Source organism: Mus musculus, chromosome 13 (assembly GCF_000001635.26).
Source record: "Mus musculus strain C57BL/6J chromosome 13, GRCm38.p6 C57BL/6J".
Classification (NCBI taxonomy): domain Eukaryota; kingdom Metazoa; phylum Chordata; class Mammalia; order Rodentia; family Muridae; genus Mus; species Mus musculus.
This window is the reverse complement of record NC_000079.6, coordinates 106,153,362-106,175,503: the sequence shown is the minus strand read 5'-3', so window position 1 is coordinate 106,175,503 and position 22,142 is coordinate 106,153,362.

The following is a 22,142-nucleotide window of genomic DNA, read 5'->3' as shown; positions in this document are numbered from 1 at the left end:
AACAAGCAGAGGCCAGAGGAGCACCACCGAGGCTGGAACAGGGTCTGAGAGCATGGTGTTCTGACTTATTGGGAAAAATGGTTTTATTAATAAGCACATTCACAAATAGTAATGCTAAAACAAGCTGACTGTAGAATTAAGAAATAAATTAACTCATTAATTCATGATTAAATATTGATTAGTACCTGCCATATGCTATTGCTCAGAGCACATTAACAAAGAATAGTAATCTGGTGCAATTGTGTAACATATTATTAGTTGTTGATGCAAAAATCCTCAATTAGATTAACATAAGGTGATATATTTGTTAGGTATAATGTGTAGTGTGGGGCCGTGAAAGGCAGCCTATTTTGTTTGAATGAGGCTTGCTCTGGCAACCCAGTAGAAAACTCTGCAAGGGAGGTGAACAGTGAGCCACATTCCCAGAGATAGATGCCTGACATCACAGAGCCCCCAACTCCATAATTCTGTCACTATAAGTCACGAAGAAAATGTCCCAAGCTTCTGGCGTTCTTGCTAGACTCCACCCCCACAGTTACTGATAACAACAAGATAGCCCAGCCCACTCACTCTCTTTAAGTTCTCACCTTTCTTACTCTCATTTCTAGCTCTCCTTCTATCTCTCCCTTTCCCCCCTCTCTCCACATGGCCATGGCCAGCCTCTCTTCCTCTTTCTACCTTCTCTCTTTCTCCCTGTCTTTCTACAATAAAGCGCTAAAACCATAGACTGTCTCTGCTCATCAAGGTACACCGTGTATGGACTATGGGATAGGCTTTCCCCTAAAGAGCCATGTCTAACTTCCTGCCTGAAGGCCTTTCTGGGCTCCAGCCACGGACTGGAACAAGGACTCTTGCCTACTTGGGAATCACCCAGCACCCCTCTCTCCCTGCCCTCTCCTCCTTTCAGCCCTGGGCTGACCAAGCCACCCCCTGGGGTCCCCATTTGTTCTCAGCTCTTCCACAGTGTCCAGTGGTGTCTGGGATGCCCAAGACTGAGAACCTGGTACCAGGTTGCCCCTTGTCCAGGCCCTGTCAAGCTGTGGTCCAGTGGCTTCCTATAGCCAGACACCCACCCGGGGACGCATGGAAAGTATGAGGAAGTCTTCCTGTGTCTGCCTGCCCAGAACACCAGAACTCTGGTGGGGTGCGGGTTTTCTCCCACTCCCTTTATTCCCCCACACCCACTGCCCAACATGTGTAGGTCATCAGTTCTGTATATCATCCCCACACAGGAACACATAACAGTAATTCATAAATTGAAAGTTCTACCGTCATATTTACTAGGAATAGCTTATAGCATTGCTTCTGAGAAAATTGTAAACAATGAATATGTTCATGTAAAATGCAAGAAAAATGTAGAAATTAATAACCAGAAAGTGTAAAAAGTGCTAACCTTTGTATTTCTACATTTTACATAGTTAATTCACACAAATGAAAAATTTTACTTTAATGATCTATATTTCTGGTATCAAGGGGTTAATCTTTTCTTAAATGGATATAATTGGAGATTAATGACCTAGTCGAGATGTGATTATGATGTTTTAGAGAATGCAATAAGAATCTATGATATTTAGATTGAAAACATCACTGTCATATTTAAAATATGATCTGTTTAAAAAATTCTACAGAAATATTTTTCAGGTTACGATAGCAATTTGCTTATGAGTAAAAGGTTCACCTTGAGTTTGATTTCAAGATTGAGGTATTTATTCCTTCTCATTAAAATACAAAAAAACAAAAGATGCAGATCTTGAGTTATATGAAGTAGACTAATACGTTTCATTTAGCTAGGGATGAAATTTCCATCAGTTAGAACACTGAAAGGGGTGGTTTTGATTAGGCCCCAAGAGAACCAGCACTTCAGCATCTGTGCGTTTGCTCGCATTTACATTTGCGTATGTGTTTACATTAAAATTCATAGGCTCTTTCTGACTCCCTACACTGCCAGGGATTTAATAATGGTGGGGACTTTCTTTTTGTGGAGGAATTAGAAACAAATAGGGAGGGGAAGCTGTGCTTGGGATGTATTGTATGAGAGTAGAATAAATTTTCAATAAATGAATAAAACAAGAACAAAGAAACAAACAGGAGAGGCATACACTAAATTAACCAATTTCCCACTAGAATATTACCTATGATGGATGTACCAGTTGAAATAAAATGTTATAAAGACACACATAGTATTCTTTGTTTGTTGATAGTCAAAAGATCATTCAACTGGTCAAAGGAATTCTATCAATAATGAAGGCCATTATCCTTGCCAATATCAGTTGGAGATCTGGATTAAATTTGCCATAAACAGTTGTGTTCTTCAGAGAGAAAAAAGATTTTTGATTAAAGCAAGTACCACTGTATTGATTCTTCAATCAATAACTATTGTACAGAGGATCTCAGATTAAGAAATGAGCCTTTCATAGTTGGGAAGCTGGCTCAGTAATTAAAGTTCTTGTTATGCACATACATGAACATGTGCATAAATATACATGCACAATAGGTATTTTATCTCCCAGAACTTAAAACTTGGCTATGATACAATGAATATGTTGCTAGTAAGTTCAAGTAGTTTCCATATGCTAGGTAGTATGCAGGTAGCTGGATTCAAAAAATGACACCAACTGCAGGGTTCAGAAAATCTTGTGTGTTTGGTTTATTATGTAGATTTCACTAAAAATGATAACTTATCCAAAATGTCTGTTGTGTAAAAGCAAAATGTCTGTGATGACCTGCCAAGTTTAAGAAATACAGGCTTATAATACTACACAGTAGAAGAAAGTTTGAGATGGAACGGTGAGAAAAGTTATCATTTGTAAAGTAGTATTTGAAGTTTCCCACCAAGTGTATATTTAGTTATCTGGGGAATAAAAGCTAGAAGGAACATTATGGAGTATGATGAAGGAAGGCAGAAAGACTCAAAGATAAAAGATTGGGAGTTAGATTGTTTGCAACTAGAACAGAGAAATCTATTTAAGTAGTGGAGTATAAAATGTAAGGATAGGTATGATTTTTGATTTGGACAAATGAAGTTTGCAATCTCCTTTGTAAGAGGTGGTCCTCTATTTTTACTTCCTCTGCTATACTGTCCAGCTACACAGTATCTTCACCATTGATTTATTTTAAATACATTTTGAACTAGTTGCAAAATTTTACAAAAACATTTCAAATAAGTGCATTGATAAGCCAAAAAATTTATGGAGTTTACATTTTCTAAAATATGGATGTATGATTAAAAAGACAAAGATAGACTTCTGATGTTTTTGCTTAATTATTGTCTCTTCTGCTCAACTATTAAGAACAAGAACACCCTGAGTTTTGCACTCAAATGGATGGAACTAGAAAATATTATCCTGAATAAGGTAACTCAGACCCAAAAAGACATGCATAGTATGTACTTACTAATAAGTGGATATTAGCCAGAAAAATAATACAGAATATCCAAAATACAGTCCCCAAAACTCAAAATGGTCAACAGCATAAATGGCCCAAGTGAGGACACCTCAGTCTCACTTGGGAGATAGAAGAAATTAATCATAAGTGGGGAGGGTTGGAAAGACCAGGGAGGGAAAGTGGCCAGGGGTCAAGGAGGAGAGGAGAACCTGATATGGTATTGAGTGAGGGAAAAAGACTAAAGCTCTGAACGAATGGAAACAGACAACCTTGGGAGGTAGGAGGTTAGGAGTACTCTCCAGAATGCACCAGAGACCTGGGAGGTGAGAGACTCAGGACTCAAAGGGAGGGACCTTAGATGAAATGCCTGAGAGTAGGGAGAGGGAATTTATGGAGCCTACTTCCAGCAGAAAGACAGGGCATCACGTGAGGGAAAGGGTTGCCATCCCTCAGTCAAAATTCTGACCCATAACATCCTGTCTGAAAGAACTACAGGGATGGAAATGGAGAGGACCTTGAGGAAAAGAAAGTCCAGTTACAGGCCCAAAGTAGGATCCAGCTCAAGGAGAAATTCCAAGGCCTGACACTATTATTGAGGCTATGGAATGCTCACAACAATGGACCTAGCACGACCACACTCTGGAAGACCCAACAAGCAGCTGAAAGAGCCAGATGCAGATATTTGCACCCAACCAATGGACAGAAGCTGCTGACCCCTACGGTTGAGTTATGAATCTGGAAAGAAGTTGAGAAGGGCAATCCTGTAGAAGGACCAGCAGTCCTAATTAACCTGAACTCCCGAGATCCCTCAAACACTGGACCATCAACCGGGCAGCATCCACACCAGCTGATATGAGGCACCCAGCACTTATATAGCAGAAGACTGCAGGGTCAGGTTTCAGTCAGAAAAGATAGCAGCAACCCTCAAGAGACTGCAGGTCCTAAGAAGTTTAGAGGTCAGGTGGGGTGGGAGGTAGGGGGTGGAGATATCCTTTTGGAGACAGGGGGTGGGGAGGAGGTACAGGATGTGGAACAGTTGGAGGGTGAATAGGGGTAGGGTGGGGAAATAAAATCTGCAGTGTAAATAAATAAATTAATTAAAAATTATTTTTTGGTTAAACTAATAATAGCTTGAAACTGGAGATCATCATCTCCAGTAGTTTATCTGTGGCCTGTCCTATATCACCTTTGACCTCTGCACCCAGTTAAATGCTACAAACCTTTCAGTGAGGCCTAGCTCCATGAGTCAGCCTGACCTCCCCTCCATGCACCTTCCCCTGCCTGTAAGATCTAACCTGGTCCCCCAGATCCAGTGCTTTACCTGTAAGATCTACCTGGGCCCCACATCCAGTGCCCTGGCCTAACTGGCCACCTCTTTCTGAGCTTTGCATATACTGTAGGCTTCCACCAAGACCTATGCTGTCTGCCTCAAAGAAGCTCCATTTGATCCACCCATCCAGCCAGATCTAACCCCAATAATCCAAGCATGGATCAGAATGAAAATCTGCACAGCATCCCAGTCTCTTTTATCAACCTGAGTTTATTCCACCCAGACCATTTCCAACCATTAGGCCCATCCCTCCCATACATCCTTTCTTCTGCCCCAACCCATTCTTTCTATGTCAGACATAGATCTAACAAGAGAAGTACATATGCTCAAGTATCACTGTAAAAATAAAACCAATATTATGATGATTTGAATAAAAATGGCCCCATAGGCTCAGGTTTTAATGCTTGGTTACCAGGGAGTGAGACTACTAAGAGGTGTGGCCTTGTTGGAGGAAGTGTATCATTGGAAGTAGGCTTTGAGATTTCAAATGCTCAAGTCAATCTTCCTCTCTCCTTTCTGTTACCTGCTGATCCACATATAGACCCTCAGACAAACATGGAAAATCAAGCCAGCATTTCACCTTTAAATACTACCAGTCCTGTGAAAATTTTTGCCAGCGAGAATTAACATGGATGAACTCAGACACAGAATCTAAAGAAACAATCACCAACATAATCAAAACATTCAAGGATCTTGGAGAACACACAAAGGCACAGCTCAGGAAATCAAGTAGAAAGAACTTAAGGAAAATAAATGCCTGAGTGACATTACCAGGCTTATGGAAATAACATAGATGATCTAGAATTTGAAAACAGAGTTTACTAAAGAGATAGAAACATCCAATTGAACTCAAGCTGAAATGAAGATGAAATTCAAAGTTCCATAACCAAAATAGAAAGGGAAGCCTTATAAATAGAATAAATTATGCAGAGGATAAAATATCACACCTCAAAGATTCTATGAGGGATGAGATGAAATAAGCAAAGAGTAAGAAAATTTAAAGGAGACAAGAATGGAGCATGCAAGAAATGTGGCACACCATAAAAGACCAAACCTTCTATTGATATAATTTAAAATGAAATATAAGTCCTCATGTTCAAGAGTGAGAGCAGGTGATCTACATTTGCATAAAACCACCAAGAGAAAGCTTTTAGTCAAAACATTCTACTTTTTGTTCAAAGAACTTCTCTTTAGAGATTTCCTCCCTCTTCCATGTTTTCCTTCCATCCTTTGGGACTCCATGTCCTCTGTATCATTCTGGGTTCCCGTGGGATCTAAATCTAAAGAAGCTTTAGTTCTATAGGACAAGGCACATGATTTTCCTGCTTTTGCACCCAGTGCAGTTTTACCAAAGTCCATTTTTATTATGCCTGTTTTCTATCAAGGAAAATATCACTGAACTGTCTTATCTACTCATACCAATTCTCTAGGTTCTTTTTAAAAAGAGGATTTTTAATCTAGCACCATGGGTGCTCTGACAAGGGATCACATCCAAAGATCTAGGTCTACATGGTCCAGCCAAAATACAGACATACCCTTACCATATATACATTGTTGATGTCTAACAATGAAGGTAAAGTTATTTTGTAGAAGGAAGCTTTCAGATTTGTGAGCAATAGGGACAAAGTGGTGGATCAGAGAAAGATTTGATAGAACGAATCAGAGATAGAATAAACCCAACTCTCACAAGAACAACACAGGCAAGAGAAGCTATTTTAGAGCAATGCAAAGAGTCAGGAGATGAGTCAGTTAGAAGTTGGTTTAGTTGAGTGGAGCTGAGTTCAGTGCCATTGAGTGAGTAAGAGATTATTTTACATGCTGTCTTCTGCCTCCCAGTTGGTATCAGTAGGGCATATAGAGTTACTGTCTGTGTTCTGTTTGTCTTTCTTATCTGTTAAAAATAGACACTAATATATGTACAGTGTACTTAAACCTGTGTAATATAGAGGTTGATAATTTAAGGTAACTATTGGTGCAAGTAGGGTGGAGTACAGTGACTTCAGCAAATATAGATTCTAAGTTTATCATATCCTTGAAATGTGAAAAAGGAATACATGATGTTGAATACAAACCTTATCACCAAAACACAAAGCACAAGTATGTGTAGAGCATGGGAACCATGTTTAAGTTATCTTTGCCTCCTTGAAAACATTGGACATGTTAGATATACAGTAAGTAGTTGTAACAATGAACAAACAAAGTATCAATGAGGCACATCTTGCTGCCAGAGCTATCCCAGAACTCAGCTTTATGGAACTGGGATAGGCTAGGAAAGAATGGCAATTTAAATTCTGTCCTAGCATAAGGTATACAGTTATAACTCCAGACATGTTAGCTTATTCCTCAAGGACCTCTTGCCCTTGGCGATGATCTGTAAGGACTGTTTTACTTGCAGCATTAGTCGTTTTATTCCTCTTCATTTGTAGCCATGCTCCAATAATTCCCTCAAATGAGACATTTACACACTGTCTACACTGGGTGCTGTGTCTGGCCAACATTCATTTGTACATTAAAAGAGAGAGCATTCTAAGTGATGGATAGATTAGGATACAATTAAAATATGCATTAGAAAGGTCATCTATTTTATTCATTACAGCTTGTGACTTTGCTTGTAGTTTACTAATGTTTAGTGATTCTTGCACCCCAGGGCTATTTTAATGAAGGACATACTTTAGAAATTCAAGAAAACAAACAATCTAATAAATTGTCTTTGTATGACTCTCCATCAGAGTAAATGTTCATTGCTAGAGGTTCAATTCTTTCAGGAAGCAAACGGAGTGTTTTTACTGCCTGTAGTTCAAAGCAAGGGTAGAGTGTGTATCATCGGAATAAAGGAAGCAGACAGCTGCTTCTTCTTTTCAGCTTTTAGTGTTTTTTTAAGCTAACATTCATTTATTTTCAAAAGAATGACACAATATGACAGATTGTCCTCCATATAATTAAAACAGGTTTAGATACCAACTTCAATGTATTTTTGCAGTGAGTTGAAGGATGTGCTTAATTATAAATACGACAATGAAAAGTGGAATCTAATATCCAAAGATCAGGTTGGTGGAGATAGTAGGTAGAAAACTAGAGTATGTGTGTATCAGGGAGGGATTCTGGTTAAACAGATCTAACAGAAACCTTCCTGCTGAGGGCAATTCAGGCTGGTATGACTTCACTTGGAGCATGGGAAAAGAAGAGGAACCCAGTTATATGTTAGTCAAATGCTGGAGGTGAGAATTTGAATTGAATTGACTTGGAAGGGTTCATACTAAAATCAGATAATATCCAAAGTAGTACAAAGGGCAGAAGCCAGGAGCTAGTTGGAAGTAGAGTTAGTTAACTGAAGCTCACAAGGGAGTTTTCAACAGTGCTTACCTTGGGAAGACAAAATTGCAACATTTTTATTCCAACCAAAATCTTCTATCTTACTACTTAGACATAACAGAATTTGTGCATTATTTTCAATAATTTTAAAAAATATTTTCTCCTCTAGCATTTTGCACAAAGCCCAAGAGTCTTTGTTCACTCAAAGCCATATAAGAATGCCAATAGTTTGAATTTGCTCATCCTGTTACTCTCCCACCTAGAAGAATTAATGTAGAAGATGTGACTCTTCACAAATACTTTATCAAATTTTAATAGGTGTGGGGAGCGGGTGTGGCGGCAGTCCCAAAGGCGCCAGGGACTGCAGCTAAGTCATATGACTTGCACCTGACTTCCTCATATAAGACACAAACATCTTGAGTGCTGCGCAGGTGTACCAGGATACAGGTGAATCCAATTTGGTGGAGATTTGCCCCTGCTGCCCTGATTAGCTGAAGCCTCCTGACTGGCGAGGGGGCGTGGCCTGCGGTGCGTGGATGAGAGAGAGTATAAAAGGAGTGAGAGGCCCAGGGTTCGAGGGAGATATAAACAAGAAGAATTAGGACTGAATAAACTGCTGTTAGAAGGACTGGTGGTTGCGTCGTTCTTGCTGGTCGAGAGCGGGCGCGACAAATAGGCAGAACCAAATGAGATGAGTAGAAATGAACTGGAAGGAAAAAGTGTCTGTGAAAATTCCTTAAGCCACCCAGAGTTGATAAGCCCCACAGCAGCAGTCTGTGGGCATATCTGGTTCCACACTTCACTTCCGTGGTTTTATCATTCCCATGTGGCCTTCAAGCTGAATGTCACATTCACAGGCTTTCACATTGTTCTCTATTTTAGGTCTGAGTTAGTCACGCTGTGACATTCCAATGTAGCGGAACAAAACTTTCTCATGTAACTATATAGTTAAGATAGGAAGGAGTAAAATGAAGTTTTAACCCAAACAGAGAAGATTCTGTATTCAGACAGACAGATGGGCTCTATGTATATTTGTATGGAAACCAATTAAGGTGAGAAGTTCTGAGTCTGCTTCAGATTCTTGAAATCTTTGCTTAGAGCTATAATTACCTTCCTTGTGGTTCTCTTTGGCTTCCCTCAGCCTCAATTGTGCACTTCAAGCAGGTCTAACTCTCATGTACACCCCTCCAATTCCACTTATTCATCAAAAGGCCCTGGTAGAGCCTGGCTATCATTTTCTTTAAAATTACTCACTTTTCCAAGTGGGGAATGAATTCGTCAAATAATCCATGGATGCTTAAAATCATCTGTTTTGTGTATAGGTTGTTAATGGAAGCACTAAAATCCTATCCAGAACAAAGTACTTGGCTTTATTTCACTGCCATCAAAATGTAAGGCCAAGGACATTGCTGTACAGTCTTTATGCTAGCAATTTTGTTACAATATCAAGTAAATGTACTCACTGTAAGCATTCCTTCTGCAAAGAGTGCAAAGCCAAGATCATGTGAAGACTCTCTTTAGTGTCGAACAATCATGTTTTAAAGCATAACACCAAATACCATGCTTCCTGTCTCTCCACAAGGCTGTGTACCCCCTACATTGCTTTGTCTTTGGGACAGGAACATGGGCTTTGCTAATTACTGGCAGTGCTTCTGAGATATGACTCCAAAATATATTGACAACTACTTATTAGGTCTAGAATCTCTAACGTTTTAGGATGGCTACATTACAATTTAGTGTTGAGAAAAGGGTCACTCTGCAGCCCTGTTTGCTCCTCTGGTTTCTGGGATAATCCTGTAGGGAGAATAAAGGACACCTCAAGGTGTTTCTCTATTTATTTCTATAAGAGGAAAGATGAAACACAACAGGACAGGCACTGTCTGAAAACATTTCTCCTGTTTATAATCTTGCCTCTTTGAAGTGTTTATGCCTGGAGAGATAGCAGGGCTACACTCAGCTTTATCTCCATGACTTACATTGTGTTCAGTAATTTCTCCGTAAATATTTACTGAACTGAGGAGAAAATTATGATAATGATTACATAGATTCTACCTGTGAAGATCAGTCTTTGTCAAGGATCCTATTGTTTTCTTCCAGGCATGGTAGCACATTCCTATAATCTTAGCACCGGGGAAGCAGACATAGAATCGTGAGTTCCAGGTGAGCTTGAGCTTCCTATGGAGACCTTGTAGCAGAAACAAAAACAATTTGCAAAGGAATATAGCGTTAAACTGCCCACCCTAGGTACTTATATTTATACCCCCAAATCAGTGTATCTTTCAGCCCTCAGTAGAAAAGCTTCTTTTTGTTGTAGTCATTCATACAGACTTAAGATTGATCAACATGAGGATAAAAAGAGACTTGGGATTGATCAATCCTAAATGGAATATCCATATCACACCCTCTTCCTCCCAAGGCTCAAGTATCACTGTGGAAAGGGAGGCAGCCATAAAGATTGTAAGAACCAGAGAGGGTAGATGACTAAAACAAAAGAGTGTTTTCTAGACATGGATGATGTGAACTTACAAGAGCTGTGAGTGCACTTTGGGTGATATTCACAAAATCAAGCTAGAGGAAGTTAAAGGATAGGGAGGACTGAGGCAGTCATGTTTGTCTTACTCCTTGCTCAGAAGCCAATGGATGGCTATTGGTGAAGGGACAGGCAGTTTTGTTCAAGGATGTGGTCCCTGAGAGCCTACATATTCTCCAGTAGATCACCCTACACCCATGCATACAGGCAGCACTGTTCGGAAAGACTGGGTTTAAAGGAAGTGCCCATAAAGTGGGAAGGAAACGGTGCTGAGAGAGAAGAGGGAGAGAATTGAAAGAGAGAAAGTAGGAATGGGGGGTAGATTTGATCATTTCCTTTTAAAGTAAGTAATAGTTACTTAAAAATCCAGACTGTTCTGACCCAAGTGAACATGTTTCCTCTTTGATTTCTTGAGAGAAATAGTTATGTGTAGTTTCTTGGATGTATTTCAAAGAGCACCAGTACTGGAAGCTCTCATTCCTTACAGTTCCCTACACAGAGTCCACTACAGGGAAAATGACCTACACATATCAAATGAAATAAAAATGAGGAGTCCTTTCTGGTTGAACAAAATTCAATTTTAGCCAAGTATGTTGACATACATCTTTAATCTCGGAGCCCAGGATACAAAGGCAGGTGGATCTCAGGTGGGTTCAAGGCTAGTATGGTCTACATAGTGACTTACAGGCCAGCCAGGGCCACATAAAGAAGCCCTGTATCAAAACAAAAACACAAAACAGTAACAAAGTATAGCTGTCTCTTGTGAGACTATGCCGGGGCCTAGCAAACACAGAAGTGGATGCCCACAGTCAGCTATTGGATGGATCACAGGGCCCCCAATGGAGGAGCTAGAGAAAGTAACCAAGGAGCTAAAGGGATCTGCAACCCTATAGGTGGAACGAAATATGAACTACCCAGTACCCCCTGGAGCTCATGTCTCTAGCTGCATATGTGTCAGAAGATGGCCTAGTTGGCCATCAGTGGAAAGAGAGGCCCATTGGTCATGCAAACTTTATCTGCCTCAGTACAGGGCAACGCCAGAGCCAAGAAGTGGGAGTGGGTGAGTGGGGGAGTGAGTAGGGGAGCGGGTGGGGGACTTTTAGGATAGCATTGGAATAAATACCTAATGAAATAATAAAATAAATACCTAATAAAAAATAAAATAAAAATAAGAAAAACTGCATTGTGTATATGCATTGTGTATATTGCTGACATAAACATTCTCTACCTTTTCTGTGATCTCATAAAACAAATTTTCTCTCTCACTGGCATCTCATTTTCTTTTGCTTTTTTTTTCATTATGATTCTAACACTTTATAGTCTTGTCTCTATCAATTCTGTCTGTTCTGGAAGACCTGTCTCCTTTCCATCAAAGTATATAGGAAATTACCATGGCATCGTTCTTTTCAGATGCTCAAAGAAGTCAACAATTTGTCTATTGGATTTTTTGATAGCCTGATGAAGGATCTTCTGTGGGTATACTTGGGCTGTGTTTTAGGCACACAATAACAAGTGAGCAGGAATAATTCTTGGGTAGCATCTCCTTGAGATTTTTAAAATATGTAATTGAAATAAAATTCATAGGTGTAATCTTACTCACATACATGTATTAATTCAATATTTATCAATTTATACAACTGTTACTTGTTAAGATTTGGTCTTTTTCTATGTTAAATACTGGTTGCTCCCAGAAACTCCAATAGACCCAGGTGATATATGTGACCTTGCCCCCAAGTTATCCCTGATTGGTGAATAAACATGCTGACAGCCAATAGTTGGGCAGAAAAGACATGGGCAGGGTTTCAGGTTCCCAGGCATGATACTAGAGGAGAACCACAAGATGGGGGCATGGGGGAAATAAGGTAGGGAGAGGAGAAGCCCGCTATGGAGTAAGCATCTTAAAATAATAGCCAAGCGAATTGACTTATTGGAGGTAAAACCAGTATAGATGATACATGGCAAATTACATAATGGGATTATTGGTTGGTAAATAGACATAGTAGCATAGAGGATAGATGCCCAGCTCTTGTGTTGATTAGGCTTATTATAAATATAAAGGTTTTGTGTGTCTTTTTCAGGGAAATAAATGGTCAAGGACAGGCTAGAAACCCAGACTTGGATTACATATTTACAACAAGAATTTCTACAAGCCAGTTGAGATCATTTTCCTCCCTCTAAAGATACTTTCTTTTTATAGTTCTACCCCACTTCTAATCTTAGGTACACACTGTTTCCTTTATAAATACTACTCTTTGTTTTTAGTCAATATAAAGAGAACCACAAAACTCATAGACTTTGTGTGTATATAGCTTCTTTAATTTAGCTTAACATTTGTGAGGTTAAATTAGAGTACAGTTCATATGAATGGTTGGGTAGTATAATTGAGAATAGCTATACCATATTTTGTTTATTCATTTAGCAGATGATAAGTAATTGAGTTTTCCCAGTTTTTCGCTTTAAAACATAATGCTGCTATTAATATTTTTGACTAAGTTTTTGTGAAGTTGCATGTTTTTCTCTGAGCTTATGGGTGTCTAGAGTAGGAATTTGTAGATTGCCTAACATGTCTATGTTTAGTTTTTTAAAATCTACCAATATCAGTTATCCTTCACTTTTGTGGCTTAAACAGCATCCATTCATGTTTTCTTACTTTTGTAGTCTGGAGTCTGAGCATGTTTTAGCTGGACTCTCTGCCTCAGCGTCACTCATCAGTTGTGTCCAGGGGATTGGCTAGAACTGCAGTTTTATCTTAAGCTTGCTGGGGAAGAATCTGCAGCCATCTTCTTTAGTTGTTGGTAGTATTTAGGGTTTTGTTTTGTTTTTATTGAAAATAGAGTCTTCTCTCATCTGTTCCCTCTACTCCTCTTGACTCTCGCCAACCTCCACTCAACTTCAGATTTCTCCCCAACCCCCATCTTCTGTCAGAAAGCAGCAGGCCTCCAAGAGAGAACACATACACAGCAAAACAAAATAAAATTAAAAAAAGATAACACAAGGCAAAAAAAACAAAAAAACAAAAAAACAAAAAAACAAAAACCTCTCAAACTAAAGCTGGCCAACCTGTATAACCCTATAAGATGAAAAGTCCCAAGAGCAGTCAACAAGAGTCAGACACATAAGCTCCCACAGTTAGGAGTCCCACAAAACCACAAAGCTAACAGTCACTACATATTCAGAGGACCTAGTAGAGACCCATGCAGCCCCTATGCTTGCTGCTTCAGTATCTGTGAGCCCATGTGCACCCTGGATAGTTAATTTTGTGGGTCTTGGAGTCTCTGGTTCCTGCAGTCCCTCTCAATCCAAAAATATTTCTGCCCCCTCTTTCTGGGGAATTCCCAAGCTCTGAAGAGAGAGAACCAAGGGAGACTTTCAGTTTAGATTCTCATTCTCTCTCTCTCTCTCTCTCTCTCTCTCTCTCTCTCTCTCTCTCTCTCTCTCTCTCCTTTCTCTCTCTCTCCATAATGTCTGGGTGTGAAATCTGTGTCCACTTCCATCTGCTGCTTGAGGAAGGCCCTCTGATGATGACTGGACAAGCCAGAGATCTATGAGTATAGCAGAATATCATTAGGAATCATTTTATTGAGGTCTTATTTTGACCAGTCTTAGTTTGTTTTACCCTAGGTCTCGGGGTGATACAGTCTCTGCTTCCTGGCCATCTATGCTGTGTCAAACATGGACTCCCTCTTTTGGAGTGGGCCTGAAGTTAAATCAGACATTGGTTGGCCATTCCCATATTTCTTCACCACCATTGCCCCTGAATATCTTGCAGGCAGGGCTGAGTGTTGTGGGCAAAGTTTTTGTGACTGGGTTATTGTCTGCACTTCCCTTTTGGTAGCCTTAAAAGTACTTTTCTCCACCAAAGAAACATGTTCAAAGAAATGTGGATGTTTTTTCATAACAATGGGGTCCAATTGTCAGATTGCTGAGAGCAGCACTCTGTCAAAACATCAGCCTGGAGTTTAGGACCTCCACAGTACCCCCACAACTCAAGCAAACTCAACCCAGTTCCCTGTTTGTCTTCTGGAAGCCTTGTCTAGCTTCAAGTGACAGTCAGTTGAGCTTCCATACCATTACTAGGAGGCCTCCATAGGACTTCCTTCATAAATTCCAGGGCATTTCCACTGGACTAGGTTTCTACACTACATCCCAAATGCTCTTCAATTCCTGCTGTCTCTCCCTGCACTCTCTCTGACTCCTACCCCAACCTGTTCCCATCTGTGCTTGTCTCCACCTGTTCCCTATCCATTCCTCCCAGGGAGATCTATGCTTCCCTCCAGACCCTTCCTCTTCACCTAACCTTTCTGGGTCTATGGGTTATACACTGGTTATCATTTAATTAACAGCTAATATCCCATATAAGTGAATACATACCACATTTGTCTTTCTGGGTCTGGATTACTTCACTCAAGAGAGTTTTTCTAGTTTTACCCATTCTCTTGTGAACTTTATGATACCATTTTCTTTTTATAAAGCCGAGGGATAATCCATTGGGTAAATATATCACATTTTGTTTTTCCATTATTTTGTTGAGGTACACTTGGTTGTTTCCAGTTTCTATTATGATAAAAAAAAAAGCAATGAACATAGTTGATCAAGTGTCCTCAGCAGCATGAGCTGTCAGTTGTTATATTGATCTTAGCCATCCTGACACGTATAAGATAGAAGCTCATAGTAGTTTTGATTTGCATTTCCCTTTTGGCTAATGATGCTGAATATTTTGTTAAACATTTCTCATCCACTTGAAAAATCCTCTGTTGAGAAATCTCTATTTAGTTCTTATTTTTAAAATTGGATTATTATTAGTATTTGTATATATTATTATTAGTACTAGTAGTATCTAGTTTCTTGAGTTTTTTAATGGATTTTGGATATTAGTTCTATATTGGATGTATAGTTGATAAAAAATCGTTTTCCATTCTAGAGTCTGCTACTTTGTCTGATTGACAGTGACCTTTGCCTTACAGAAAGTTTTTAGTTTCATGAGTTTCCATTTATTAATTGCTAATTTTAGTGTCTATATATTCTGTATTCTGTTCAGAAAGTCATCTCCCATGCCAATATATTCAATGTTATTCTCCACTTTCTCTTCTATCAAGTTCAATGTGTCTAGTATATGTTGAGGTCTTTAATCCACCTGGACTTGCGTTTTGTGTACGGTGATAAATATGGATCTATTTTCATTCTTCTACACACAGATATCCAGTTTGTCCAGCACCATTTGATGAAGATGCTGATTTGTTTGTTTGTTTGTTTGTGTTTGTTTTTTTGTTTTTTTTTAAAGTATGTATTTCTGGCTTCTATATCAAAAGTCTGTTTCCCATAGGTTGTGGATTTATAGATTTATGTTTATCTCTTCAATTTTTTCCATTAATCAACTTGTCAGTTTTTATGCCAATACCATGCAGATTTTATTCGTATAGTGCTGTCGCACAACTTGAAATTAGAGATGGTAAGAACTCCACTGATTTTTTTTAATTGTTTAGTATTATTTAAGCTATCCAGGGCCTTTTGTTTTTTGCATTTGAAGTTGAGAATTGTCCTTTTAAGGTTTGAAAGGAATTGTGTTGAAATTTTGATGGTCATTGCGTTAAATCGGTAGATTGCTTTTGGTAGGATGGGCATATTTACTATGTCAATCCTATCATTCCATGAGTACAGGAGACCTTTCCATTTTCTGACATCTTTTTCAATTGCTTTCTTCAAACACTTGAAATTTTTATCGTACACTTGCTTGTTTAGAGTTACCCCCAAGATGTTATTTGATATTATTTGAGGCTATTTTGAAAGTTGTTATTTCCCTCTCAGTCTGTTTGTTATGTTTATATAGGAGAGCTACTGATTTTTTTTTGAGGTAATATTGAAAGTGTTTAATCAGCTGCTGGAGTTCCTTCGTAGAATTTTTAAGTTCAGATATCTTTTTACTCTAGATAAAATTTAAAATATTATATTGAATAGATATGTAGAGAGTAAACAACCATATCTTGTTCCTAATTTTAGTGGAATTGCTTTGAGTTCTCTCCATTTAATTTGATGTTGGCTATACTTTGCTATAAATTACCCTTATTACGTTGAAGTATGACCCTTGCATCCCTAATCTTTCCAGGACTTTTACCATGAAGGATGTTGAATGTTGTCAAAGGTATTTTCTGCATATAATGAGATTATCATGTGGTTTTTACTTTTCAGTTTGTTAATATGGTAGGTAAAGCCTGCTTAATCACAGTGGATGATCATATTGATTTTTTAAAAGTTGGTTTGCAAGTATTTTGTTGAGAATTTTACATCTTTGTTCATAAGGGAAATTAATTGCTCTTTGATTCTCTTTGCTGAATTGCTATGTGGTTTGAATATTAGTGTAACTCTAGCCTCATAAAATGAATTGGGAAATATTCCTTCTGTTTCACCTTTTTTGTAAATATTTGAAGAGTATTTGTATTAACTCTTCTTTGAAAGTCTGGTAGAATTCTATGCTAAAACCTTCTAACTCTGTTTTGTTTATTTTAACTTGGTTTGGTTGGGAGACTTTTAATGACTATTTGTATTTCACTAGGGACTATAGGTCTATTTAAATTGCTTATCTGATTTGGTTTACTGTTATGTCATCCTATAGAGAAAATTATCCTTTTTTTTCAGATTTTCCAATTTGGAAGAGAATAGATTTTTAAAGTATATCTCTTTTTTTGTCTCTAATTTTATTAATTGTACTATCTCTCTGCTTCTTTAAAATTTGGATAAAGGGTTGTCTATCTTGTGTGTTTTCTCAAATAACCAACTGTTTCCATAAGCTTTACAACTTTCTTTTGTTTCTGTTATTGTTGATATCTAGCTTTAGTCCGTGGTTGTCTGTGAGGCTTCAGGTATCTACTTGTATCTTGGATCTGTTGTGCTGGAGTGCAGCTCCAGTGGGCTTCTAAGACCTTGAGTACAAAGATGTGGCATTGGCACAAAGAAGGAAATGGCCATCAGCTTGTTCTGAAGGAACTGGTCCCAAATTGTTTGAGCCTCTCTGTATTTATTCCATTTCAAAGTCATAAGGCATACAGTTTCAGTTTTATTTCCTTAAAGTTGTTCTAAAGAAACCAAACCATAACTTTCTATAGTTTTCTTTATGTTTTTTTAATCATATACTTTATTTTCTCCAAGTAGATATTTAACCTTATGGGATCATAATTATGCACATCTCTATGAGCAGTATGGTTAATACTCTGTCTCTTAAACACCTACTATGAACTTTTTTATATCTGAGTTTATACTGACAATATCTTTGTTTTGTCCTGCACAACCATGGCTAAAATAAGAAAATTCATTTTATTGGCAAAAGAGCTGATTGACTCTTAGCCAACCTCTTATATTTTCTAATTATTTGAGGTTGTGGCATCTACATAGATGAGTTCCTTGTTCTTGAACTAATAGCTTCATGTTCATGTGTATTCATTAACTTATGTAACCCATTCTTGCAAGGGCTATTATGGGAGTTAGTGTGCATTATATGCTTTTCTAAGAATGATTATGTGCCCCAATATTCTGTTATTCATAGAACTTTCTCTAAGTTTTATTTGGTTGATCATTTCAATTCAACTAGTATAGACAAGGTGACAGAAAAAGCTACCAAGGACATATGCAGTGTTATAGTAGAGGAAAGGGATCACTCCACAGAAAGTTCTAGGAAAGACAACTGAGGCTACAGATTCTGTCACACCAGTCTATGCCCGGCATATAGGAGCTTCTCCATGGGTGTTTCCCACAAGGAAAGCCAACCACAAAGCACTCAGACATTGTTCCCTGGAACAAAGGCATGGTTTCCAACACTATTGATAATTTCTTTGTGTTTGAGTATGTGGGAAATTTTAGAAAGCCTTCCATAAAGTTCTGAAAAGGCATGATACTCTTTTATTTTTGGATGAAATATTCTGTAAATATCTTTTAGGGCTATTTGGCTTATAACTTGTTCAGTTTCTATCTTGACAACCTGTTCGCTGGTGTAAAGTAGGGCATTCTCCAATTTTGTCCCTGCAGTTCTATTAGACAGGAACAATTCTGGGTCAGAAATTTTGACTATGGGTTTGTAACCTTGCCCCTCCACTTGAGGCCCTGTATATCTACTGAGGTCGACCCTTTGAGTTCCCCCTCCCCAATGTTTTGAGTTCCCCCTCCCCAATGTTGAGCATTTTGGTTAAGATCACCCCAAGTAAATCCTGAGAGTATCTCACTTCCTGGATCTCTTATACTTTCTAGAGGGTCCCACACATCTCCACCCCCCTGAGGTTGCTTATGTCCATTCATTCTGTTGGCCCTCTGGGCTTTTCTCTTGTTCCCCAATATCTGATCCTGTTCCCTTTTCCCCCTCTTGTTCCCCTCTTCCAACCAGATCCCCCTTTCTTTTTGCCTTCCATGATTATTTACTTCCCCCTTATAAGAGGGATTGAAGGCTCCTCACTTGGGGCTTTCTGCTTGATACACTTTTCAAGGTCTATAGGTTGTATCCTAGGTGTTCTGTAGGTTTTGGCTAATATACACTTTTCAGTGAGTACATATCATGCAAGTCCTTTTGGGTCTGAGTTACCTCACTCAGAATGATATTTTCTACTTCCACCCATTTGCCTGCAAAATTCATGATGTCCTTGCTTTTTAATAGCTGAATAGCATTCCATTATGTAAATGAATCACATTTACTGTATCCATTCATCAGTTGAGGGGCATCTTCGTTGTTTCCAGCTTCTGGCTTCTACAAATAAGGCTCCTATGAACATGATGGAGCATATGTCCTTGTGGTATGGTGGGTCATCTTTTAGGTATATGTCTAAGGGTGTGATAGCTAGGACTTTAGGTAGAACTATTTCTAATTTTCTGGGAAACTGCCAGATTGATTTCCAGAGTGGTTTTACAAGTTTGCAATCCAACCAGCAATGGAAGTGTTCCTCTTTCTCCACATTCTCACCGGCATGTGTTATCACTTGAGTTTTTTACCTTAGCCATTCTGATTGGTGTAAGGAGGAATCTCAGGGTCATTTTGATTTACATTTCTCTAATGATTAAGTACTTTGAACATTTCTTTAGGTTTCTTCTCAGCCATTTGAAATTTTTCTGTTGTGAATTCTCTGTTTATCTCTGTACACCATTTTTAATTGGGGGTTTATTTGGCTTTTTGAATGTTAACTTTTTGAGTTCTTTATATATTTTGGATATTAGCCATGCATAGGATGTAGGGTTAGTGAAGATTTTTTTTCCCATTTTGTAGGTTGCCTATTTGTCCTATTGATGGTTTCTTTTGCCTTACAGAAAATTTTCAGTTTCATGAGGTTCCACTTATGAATTGTTGATCTTAGAACCTGAGCCACTGTAGTTCTGTTTAGGAAATTTCCCCCTGTGCCAATGAGTTTGAGGTTCTTTCCCATTTTTCCTTTTATTAGATTTAGTGTATCTGGTTTTAGGTTGAGGTCCTTGATCTACTTGGACTTGAGCTTTGTGAAAGGTGATAAATATGGATCTATTTTCATTCTCCTACATACAGACTGCTAGTTAGACCAGCACCATTTATTAAAAATGCCCCTCCACTGTAGGTTTTTGGCTTACTTGTCAAAGATTAAGTATACATAGGTGTATGGGTTTACTTCTGGGCCATCTATTCTATTTCATTGATTGATCAGCTGTAACTCAGTTCACAGAGCTGTATCTGCCTCCGAGGAGGCTGGTTCCAGTCAGAGACACCCAGGCCAGTTAACAGCAGAGATAACCAGATAGCCAGAGGCAAGTTCAAGATCATTAGTAACAGAACACAATGAAATTTGGCACTATAAGAACTCAGTTCTCCCACCACAGCAAGCCCTGGGTACCCTAAAATGCCTGCAAAGCAAGATCATGACCTAAAATTCCATCTCTTGAAGATGATAGAGGCCTTTAAGGAGGATATAAAGAACTCTCTGAAAGAAATAAAGGAAAACATAGGCAAACAGATAAAAGTCCTTAAAGAAACAAATAAATTCCTTAAAGAAATATAGGAAAATATAATTAAGAAAGTAAAAGAATTGAATGAAACAGACCAATTTATTCCTATTGATATTTTTGTTTAATTATTTTGTGGTTGGAGAGTATATTTCAGAACAGTCTATTAAGTCTCAAATGTAAATGTTTTACCTTTGAAAAGTTGTCAGTTTCATTTAAGGAGAATGCAGTCTTTTCCTTTTTGTGTGAATTAGATCCTGTAGATTTTGTTTAGTCATATCTATCAAGTTTCTTTATCTGTTATTTTCTTCCTTGTTTTTATATCATTAGTTGAATGTCAAGTACGAAGATAAAAATACTATGGTTGGAAATTATCTGATTTTTGTCTGTCATGTCAATTTTTATTCTGATATGCTTTTGTTCTATTCTGTTCCATGTGGTAATATTATTGGGCATTTTCCCCCTGATCAAATAGCTCCATGTCACTGTGAATGTTCTTGTTTGTCTTTGGTTTTATTTGTTATGAATTAAGGGCTATTATATTTAACATTCATATTTTTATGGTTACAGTTTGTGTATCTTTTCCCATCCTTCTACTTTCAAACTACTTGACAAATTCCAACACCCACTTATGATAAAAAAAATACTTGATAAACTAGAAATAGAATAAAACTTCCTCAAGCTGCTAGAGAATATCTACAAAAGCTCAGAGCTAACGTCACGATTTATGATGAAACCCTGGATGATTCTCCCAAAGATGCTTATTTTCTCCACCTCTGTTTAAAACCATACTGAAGGTTCCAGCAGTGGCAAGATTGAAAGGCATTAAGAAATAAATAAATAAATACAATCATTGCTATGGTTGATGTGATCTTTTCTGCATTTGAAGTAGGGCATTATTCTCTAGCACAGACTAGCTCATAACTCACTATGTAGCCTGGGTTGACTTTGAACTTGTGGCAATGACTCCTGCTTCAGCTGTCTAAGTGCTGAGATTTCAAGTGTGAGCTACCATATTAAATGAAGCTGTTTTATAATATGTCAAAAATATTAGTCTAATTTTCATTAACAATAATATAAAAATAAAGTAATAATCAATATACTTAACAAGATGAATATAAAATTAATTCTCTGAAAAGTTATAAAACACCACTGTAGGCAATTCATGATTAAAATAATTGTGAAGACATCTCAGGTTTATGGATCTGAAGTTAGATTTTGGTAGAATTGCAATATTCTTAAAATTTTAATTACAGATCCAATAAATTTTCCACCAGAACCCTGGGTCAAATTCTTTAGAAATTGATGATCTGATCAAACATTGCATGGAATAACTAAAGATCCCGAATTTAATTTTAACAAAGAAAACAGAGTTGGGACACTCAAACTTCTTGTTGTCAAATTTATTATGAAACAATAACACGAAGACATTGTGGTATTAGCAAGTGTAACAAAGCTGAGAGAGCAGAAATAAGGCAAGAAATTTTTGTTCAATGTTCTCAGTAAAAATCACTGACATAATTTAAACTTGGAACAGCTAAGCTTCTACAATAAGAAATGCCAATGCTATATTTTATACCATGGGTAAAAATTGACTCAAGTCATCAAATTTCTAAATATAGTATTTAAAACTATATCACACTT